The 6,000-nt window shown below is 46.7% G+C and overlaps 1 protein-coding gene across 2 annotated transcripts in view; it reads left to right on the top strand.

Annotated features, from left to right (window-relative positions):
• Positions 1-256: 256 nt before the first annotated feature.
• The window catches only part of LOC140721597 (uncharacterized), a 28,903-nt gene continuing 23,159 nt past the window's right edge, over positions 257-6,000 (top strand). The window contains exon 1 of one of the 2 annotated variants that reach the window (XM_073036409.1): positions 257-398. The gene's annotated coding sequence lies outside the window, so the exon portion shown is untranslated. Of the gene's footprint in view, positions 399-5,288; positions 5,324-6,000 lie in introns of those variants that run through there. The other variant, XM_073036410.1, reaches the window with a different exon arrangement.

Here is a 6,000-nt window from a genome sequence, read left to right as displayed (position 1 = left end):
AGACCAGATGGATCGAATCATCTAATTCTGTTCCTTTGTCTTATGTCTTACCATGACTGAATGATGGCTCCTTCTTATCCCATATCGTTTTGTGACGTATGAGGGACAATAAAAGATTGTTCACTGAGATCATTATATTTGCCTTCAATGTTTAAATTTCAGTGAGTTTTGTTCCTAGTAACATTAAGCAGAAATGTTTGGTCCTCCTTTGTAATGTTAATGTGCTTCATTATCTTTCATGTTAAAGTTAGACCTGCAGTGAGAGATTTATTGGAAGAAAAACCACGACTGAAGACGAGGGAACAGCAACAAGTGAACCAGCCCGAGGACTGAGAGCACCAACTGGAGAGAACCCATCTGACTCAGGGTTTCTATTGATTCAGTCAGGAGAAAGTTTGGTGAGTCTCGTTTACTCAAACACTGGTCCTTTAGACATTACGTACCTGCACAAAGGAAGGTAGGGAATAGTTGGGAGTGAGACAGAATTTGCCCAGAAGAACCAGTTATGCCTCTGTCAGAACCAGTTGTGAAGAAGCCCCCCCCAATGTTCCCTTTAAACTTTTTGCCCTTCAACCTTAACCCGTGTCCTCTGGTTTTTTTCTCCCCTAGCCTCAGTGGATAAAGCCTGCTTGCATTCACTCTATCTATACCCATCATAATTTTATATACCTCTTTGAAGTCTCCGCTCATTGTTCTACGCTCCAAGGAATAAAGTCCTAAACTATTCAACCTTTCTCTGTAACTCAGTTTCTCAAGTCCCGGCAACATCCTCGTAAACCTTCTCTGCACTCTTTCAACCTTATTAATATCCTTCCTGTAATTCGGTGACCAGAGCTGCACATGATACTCCAAATTTGGCCTCACCAATGTCTTATACAACCTCACCATAACATTCCAATTCTTATACTCAATACTTTGATTCATAAAGACCAATGTACCAAAAGCTCTCTTTACTACCCTATCTACCCGTGACGCCACTTTTAGGGAATTTTGTATCAGTATTCCTAGATCCCTCTTCTACTGCACTCCTCAGTGCCCCACCATTTACCTTATCTGTTCTACATTGGTTTTTCCTTCTGAAGTGCAATACCTCACACTTGTCTGTATTAAACTCCATTTGCCATTTTTCAGCCCATTTTTCCAGCTGGTCCAGATCCCTTTGCAAGCTTTGAAAACCTTCCTCACTGTCCACTATACCTCCGATCTTTGTATCATCAGCAAATTTGCTGATCCAATTTACCAAATTATTATCCAGATCATTGATATAGATGACAAATAACAATGGACCCAGCACTGATCCCCGTGGCACACCACTAGTCACAGGCCTCCACTCAGAGAAACAATCCTCCACTACCACTCTCTGGCTTCTCCCATTGAGCTAATGTCTAATCCAATTTACTACCTTACCATCTATACCTAGCGACTGAATCTTCCTAACTAACCTCCCATGCGGGACTTTGTCAAAGGCCTTACTGAAGTCCATGTAGACGACATCCACTGCCTTGCTTTCATCCATTTTCCTTGTAACCTCCTCAAAACACTCTAATATATTTGTTAAACATGACCTACCACACACAAAGCCATGTTGACTCTCCCTAATAAGACCCTGTCTATCTAAATAATTGTCGATCCTGTCTCTTAGTACTCCTGCAATATTTTACCCACTACTGACATCAAACTTACCAGCCTATAATTTCGAGAATTACTTTTAGAGCCTGCTTTAAACAACGGAACATCATGAGCTATCCTCCAAATCTCTGGCACCTCACCCGTAGATAACGACATTTAAATATATCTGCCAGGGCCCCTGCAATTTCAACACTAGTCTCCTTCAAGGTCTGAGGGAATACCCTGTCAGGTCCTGGATATTTATCTACTCGCCTCAAGATAGCAAGCACCTCCTCCTCTTCTATCTGTATTGGTTCCATGACCTCAATACTTGTTTGCCTTATTTCCATTGACTCCATGCCAGTTTCCTTAGTAAATACAGACGCAAAAAAAACATTTAAGATCTCCCCCATTTCTTTCGGTTCCATACATAGCCGACCACTCTGATCTTCAAGAGGACCAATTTTATCCCTTACTATCCTTTTGCTCTTAACATACCTGATGTAGCTCTTTGGATTATCCTTCACCCTGACTGCCAAAGCAACCTCATGTCTTCTTTTAGCCCTCCTGATTTCTTTCTTAAGTATTTTCTTACTCTTTTTATACTCCTCTAGTACCTTATTTGCTCCCTGTTTCTTATACATGTCATACATCTCTCTTTTTCTTTATCAGAGTTCCCTCGAGAACCAAGGTTCCTTATTCTTATTCTTATTCAGTTAGCCTTTAATCCTGAGACTTTGTTCCCAGGGTGTCGTCATGGGGCGTCCAGAAATGATTTCAGCTGGTGACAACCCTGTTTTCCCCTGTGGGGTAACCCTCATGTGGAATCAGGCTAATGGTCGGACCTTCAACCAAGTGAATCCAGTCTCCGCTGTTAGTCTGGCCAGTTTACTCTTCAGAGTTGCATTGGCTCTTTCCACTATACCGGCGGCCCGTGGGTGGTGTACACAGTGGAATTGTTGCTTGATAGCTAGTTCGTTACGTACCCCTTCGTTTGCTTTCACCACAAAGTGTGGGCCATTGTCAGATACTGCTTAGTATCTATAGCAATGTACTCGAGGCAATTCAATGAAATCAACTTGTAGACACGAAAAAGTTTCACCTGTCAAGGGAGTCGTACCCGGTGTGCAGGGTACAGGTTACCAACCATTCCCTCCTTTTCCAAGTGTGTACAGTTATGTACATAATTGACCAATGTTGGTAAAAACTGTGTAGGAACACAAACCTGTCCCACTGGGTGATCCAAAAACCTAGGTCGGGGTCTTTCTGGCATCCCATCTGGGACCACAGTTTGCGCTCATCCTCAGAGACGTCCCCCTGAAAAGTACGTACCTCCCGCATGTCTGGCAAACCCGTCCTGCTTGAGTCATGGAGGATTGCTTGACGGGAACCCGAGCGGACGACAACTACCGAGGATTGTGCCGCACTTTTCGCTGTCTCATCTGCTAAAGCATTGCCCGTAGTGACCAGGTTAGACATGCGGACGTGGGCTGCACACTTAATAATAGCCGAAACTCGAGGTAGCTGTAGAGCAGTGAGTAAGTTGTTTACAAAGGTGGCATTACTAATGGGGTGGCCAGAGGAAGTCAGGAATCCCCGTGTTCCCAGAGAGCCCGGTAGTCATGTACCATTCCAAACGCATAACGGGAGTCTGTGTGAACGTTCCCATTTCTGTCTGTTGCTGGGATACAGACACGAGTCAGAGCAAACAACTCAGCCTTCTGGGCGGAGACAGCTGCTTCAAACGAGGCCTGCTCAATTACTTCACTGTCCGTCACGATCGCATAGTCAGAATATCGTTTTCCTGCTCGATCCACAAAAGAGCTTCCATCCTCGTAAAAAGTTGCCTCAGGCTTGAGGGGGTATTGCAGAATGGATGGGAGAGTCTGTCCTTCTTTCACTGTGATCCAGACAGGGGGCAGTTGGTGCGGCCGACTTCATGGCCTGAAATTGCCCAGAGATGTGGTGCAACATCTTGGGTTTTGTCAATATTAAAAGAGAGTTTTACTAGATGTCCCGTCTTCACTTCCGACTCCTTTCACCGCGCACGTGAGGGCAGATCCCGGTTTTGGGAGCCCGTGTGTGACGTCAGGCGTGTGGGGAGAGGAGCTGTATGACGTCACCTATGGGAGAGCGCTGGCATTTAATGGACCTTTCAGTGGGACAACAACATTAATCACGGGTTTCATCACTGAATCCAGTGTTGTGGGATGTAAAGTCCCCTGTTATGTGTCCGGCTGTGCCGTGTTGTTGGTGGAGTGGGCAGCGTGGTGTTTGTCTCGATTCGGGTCACAACACCAGAATTGCCAGCGGGGTCCCCACACAGTGTATTAGTCAACAGAAAACCTCTCGTCCCCGCAGTCTTTGTCTCCTGGTAAACTCAACACCCTGACAGTGTGGACCATAGATACCCCTTCCTCTCAGAGTCAGGGGATCACTCAGACAGCTGATCGCTGAGAGGAATTATATTTATTGGTCATTAAAGTTCACCCAGATTCGTTTGGACGGATTTGATGTGGAGTTCGGGGTGTCACAGTGAAAGGGCCGGACGGCCGAACTCTCTCCGTTGTCCAAACATCCTTCCAGGTGAGGCGACACTTCACCTGTGAATCTTCCGGGGTCGCGCGTTGTGTCCGCTGCTCCCGATGCGGCCGCCTCGACACTGGTGACACCGGCTCCTCCGCAGTTATGCGGGGTAGGGTTGTTTTTTTTGGGGGGCATCAATATTATAGTTCCCTTTTGTCTGGAGGGGTGGGTTTGGGGGTTGATGATCAGGATGACGTTCTGTTTTATGCGGGGGGTGGGGTGGGAGTTTGATTTTTCTCCCTGAGCGACTTTCATGCTCTTTCTTTGTTTCGTGGTTCTCCGGAGAAGAACAAAAAAAACTCAGAGTTGTTTATGGATACCTGCTTTATAATAAATTAAACTTTGAACTATCCACTCCGAGCGGGAGTTCCCGGTGTCCAAACATTTTCATTCCGATTCCCATTCTTGTTCCGACGTGTCAACCCATCTCCTCCTCTTGTGCCAAGATGAGGCTACCTTCAGGGTCCAGGATCAGCACCTCATATTCCGTGTATGTACCCCCACCCCCACAATCTGATGGCATGAAGATCGTTTTCTCTTTCCGGTGAACAAATTTCCCTCACACCCCTCCCTCCCACTCCCTCTCTTCCTCTCTGACTTTTCACGTCCTCTCACCTGCGTATCACTTCTCTCTGGGTCCACTGCTCCATATCTTTCTCCTATTTTCCACTCCCCTCTCCTATTAGACTCTATTTTCTTCTGCTCTTGAGCTTTCCCACCAACCTGGCTTCACTTATCACCTTCCAGCGAGACATTTCCTCACCCGCCCCGATTTTATTCAGATATTTCTCCCATCCCATCTCAGTCCTGAAGGAGGGTTCAACTGAAACTCTTTTCGATAGAGGCTGCCCGGCCTGCTGAGTTCCGCCAGCATTTTGTTTGTGTTGCTCTGAATTTCCAGCATCTGCAGACTTTGTGGTGTTTGAGATTTGCCTCTCCGTTGTCCCTCCCGCCTCCAGCCACTAGTGGCGCTGCATGGACCTCCAGAGACTGGTGGCGCTGCATGGACCTCCAGAGACTGGTGGCGCTGCATGGACCTCCGGCCACGGGTGGCGCTGCGGAGAAACGTCTGCTATACGCATGCGCAGTGCTCTCTGCAGCTGTTGGCGGTTCTCCGATTCGAGCGGATGTGAGTCGGGGCTGATCCCGGAATTGTGTAAATGTGGGTCGGTTGCATCATTGGGAAAGGGCCGGGCCCGAGCTCTGCCGGACGGCTGGAGCAGGGATGCAGTGGCAATTTTTTAGGTGCCGGAGCTGTAACGGGGGGCGGGGGGGTTGGTTGATAAGTTCGTGGCCTAAGTTAGAAGGCTTAAAGTTATACAACTCTCGGTACCTGCACGTGGTTCAACTCTTTGAGTGATTATGCATAAAGTTTTGTCAGAAACGAGCCACGCTCCCGAATAATGGCTTCAAGACAAATTCAAGGAAACAAAGTTTATTAACAGTTCTGCAGAGCTGGGCTCCCTCAGAGAAGGGAACCCCGAACCTTACAGGGCAACAGGTTTTATCCTTCTTCCTTACTCCTCCCCTCCCTGACTCGGGAGGTACATAGTCTTATCCCATTCCATATTTGGAGTTGTTTTTTTACACATTTCTGTAAAACAATAGTCCATATCTCAGGACTTCAATGATTCCACAAGCAATTAATCTCGTCAGGGCTTCTGCATTCCTGCTTATCAGACATAATTAAATCACATTTGTTTACTGCACCGACCCCCCCAACCTCTTTCAGAAACGCACATCTTAATTTATGGCTTCAGCTCTCACAGTTTGAAATTAATAACTTTTGCGGTATTTCTGTTTCAG

Source organism: Hemitrygon akajei, unplaced genomic scaffold (genome assembly GCF_048418815.1).
Source record: "Hemitrygon akajei unplaced genomic scaffold, sHemAka1.3 Scf000058, whole genome shotgun sequence".
In the NCBI taxonomy this organism is placed as follows: domain Eukaryota; kingdom Metazoa; phylum Chordata; class Chondrichthyes; order Myliobatiformes; family Dasyatidae; genus Hemitrygon; species Hemitrygon akajei.
Note: the sequence above shows the minus strand (reverse complement) of the source record. Positions and strands in the feature narration are given on the sequence as shown.